The following is a 3,192-nucleotide window of genomic DNA, read 5'->3' on the forward strand; positions in this document are numbered from 1 at the left end:
CCCGCGCCACAAGTGGTTTCATGCCATCCACCTCACGGTGCCTTCCCGCAACGCCCTGGCTTGTCTGTCCCAAGGGAGTTCTGAGTTAGGAGAAACCGTGCCCGTTGTCAGTCCTTTGGGCAGTCCCCAGGTTTGAACAGACTAGACACAGAACTCTGCACACAAGGGCTTTGAAAGCAGGCCCTGGGCCCTGCACAGTGGTGCGCTAAGGGCAAAGGCCACGGAGCTCTCCCACAACCTGCAGTTGCCTTTTTCTTGACTCAGCATTTCCTTGGTTGCTGTCAACGGTTGACTGCTTTCCAGAGTCCTGACAAAGTTGGTTCTGGCAGCGTTTGCTTGATTTTTTGATGTTTCTGCTGGGCGGACAGACACTCAGGGACGCCCACTTCACCGTGTTCACTGGCGTCCAAGAGTTTGCTACTTTTTACCTCGGATTTCTAAGTACCAATGTATCCTTTGTGGTGTTTCCACTGTGTTAAGATATTTTGCCCACTTGTTTATTTCACCCTTGAGCTTGATATCATTAACTGCTTTATTTAGATATGAAGCGAAAAGCCAACATGCATTCATGCTCAGGACAAATATATGTCAACTCCTAGGTCACTGTCCCTCCTCCCTCCCTTTATTTGGGAAATCCTACAGGTGCTCCAAGCTCGCTTAGCAAAGACACTGCTGAAAAACTTGCAGGGGCTGGCTTTCCTTGTTTCTTGCCTGGGGCCATCTGTGAAAAGGGGTCAGACAGACCTTTTGATGGCAGCTGTGGGGAGGGAAGGAGTGAGCGTTTTAGAGCAGGGCAACCACAACTAAGCACATGGGTCACCTGTCCTTAGTGCTGTCCAGAGTCAAGAGTTGTCTGACAAAGCAGCATTAAACTCTCCTGGAACCTGCTTCTTCCCAAAATGTGATAAGATCCAAACAGCATAATCAATCTATAGGTATTATGGACACATATCGAAACCATGCTCTGATGATAGAGAAAATACTTTCTTCCTGAGTACATACAGCACACACACAATAACCCATCATACATTAGGACACACAGAAAACATCAAAAGTTTGCACAAAGCAGAAATATTAAAATAACATTCTGATCACAGTGCAAGACAACTAAAAGTTAAAACCAAAGCACCCCCTCCACACACACAAAAAACAGAACAAAACAAAAAAACCCAAACCAAACCCCATCTACCTAGAAATAAAACAAAAACACTTCTTTCAGACGACTTTTGGGTGAAGAAAAATACAAACAGAAATTATGTAACTTCTACTGAAAACATTGCATGTCAGACCCAGTGGATTACATTTAAAGCAGTGAGGAAATTTCATAACCTTAAGCACTTATATTAATAGTAACAAAAGAACAAAAGTACAGTTGGCCCTTGAACAACACAGGGGCTAGGGGTGCCGATCCCCTGCACAGTCAAAAATCCATGTTTAACTTCTGACCCACCCCCAACCTTGACTACTAATAGTCTCTTCTTGACAGGAAGCCTTACTCATGACCAATCAACACACAGTCCTCATGTTACGTGTATCATATACTGTATTTTTACAATAGAGTTAGTCACGGGAAAAAATGTTATTAAGAAAATCATAAGGGGGGGCACCTGGGTGGCTCAGTGGGTTAAAGCCTCTGCCTTTGGCTCAGGTCATGATCCCAGGGTCCTGGGATGGAGCCCCGCATTGGGCTCTCTGCTCCGAGGGGAGCCTGCTTCCTCCTCTCTCTCTCTCTGCCTGCCTCTCTGCCTACTTGTGATCTCTGTCTGTCAAATGATTAAATAAAATCTTAAAAACAAAAAAGAAAATCTTAAGGAAGAGAAAACACACCTACAGTACTGTCCTGAAGCAAAAAAATCCTCATGTAAGTGGACCCATGCAGTTCATACCTGTGTTGTTCAAAAGCCAACTGTATACCAACTAAGTTTTTAATTCAAAAAACAAGAAGAAGAACAACAAAGCAAATGAATAGAACATACAGGAGGGAAATAATAAAGCTAGAATAAAGATGGGAACAGAAACTGATCAAGTAGAGAACAGCAAAACACTAGATCAAATTAATGAATGAAAATCCTGGTTCCTGTAAAAAATAAAATAAACCATTAGTTGGTTTAATCAAAAAGGAACAAGCACAGATATACAAAGTATGAAACAAGAAGGGAAGGTAACTCTAGATATGCAAGAAATTAAAAAAATCTTAAAAAATTATTTTGCAGAACTGGATGTAAATAAATTAAAAAATTTAGTTTGGGGGTGGAGTCTTTTGGGTTTTCCATATAAAGTATCATGTCATCTGCGAAGAGAGAGAGTTTGACTTCTTCATTGCCAATTGGGATACCTTTTATTTCTCTTTTGTTGTTTGATTGCTGTTGCTAGAACTCATATAGCAATTCAGTAATGTGGCAGGATACAAAGTCAATGTACAGAAATCAGTTGCTTTCTTATACACTAACAATGAAAACACAGAAAGGGAAATCAGAGAATCGATTCCATTTACTATAGCACCAAGAACCATAAGATACCTGGGAATAAACCTTGATTTGTACTCGAACTACAGAACACTCATGAAAGAAATCGAAGAAGACACAAAAAGTTGGAAGACCATTCCATGCTCTTGGATCGGAAGAATAAACATTGTTAAAATGTCTATACTGCCTAGAGCAATCTATACTTTTAATGCCATTCCGATCAAAATTCTACCGGTATTTTTCAAAGAGCTGAAGCAAATAATTCTAAAATTTGTATGGAATCAGAAGAGACCCCGAATTGCTAAGGAAATGTTGAAGAAGAAAAACAAAACTGGCGGCATCACGTTGACTGATTTTAAGCTTTACTACAAAGCTGTGATCACCAAGACAGCATGGTACTGGCATAAAAACAGACACATAGACCAGTGGAACAGAGTAGAGAGCCCAGATATGGACCCTCAACTCTATGGTCAAATAATCTTCGACAAAGCAGGAAAAAATGTACAGTGGAAGCAAGACAGTCTCTTCAATAAATGGTGCTGGGAAAATTAGACAGCTATATGTAGAAAAATGAAACTTGACCATTCTCTTACACCGTACACAAAGATAAACTCGAAATGGATAAAAGACCTCAATGTGAGAAAGGAATCCATCAGAATCATAGAGGAGAACATAGGCAGTAACCTCTTCAATATCAGCCACAGCAACTTCTTTCAAGATATGTCTC

The sequence above is a fragment of the Martes martes genome, assembly GCF_963455335.1.
Source record: "Martes martes genome assembly, chromosome: 2".
Lineage (NCBI taxonomy): Eukaryota > Metazoa > Chordata > Mammalia > Carnivora > Mustelidae > Martes > Martes martes.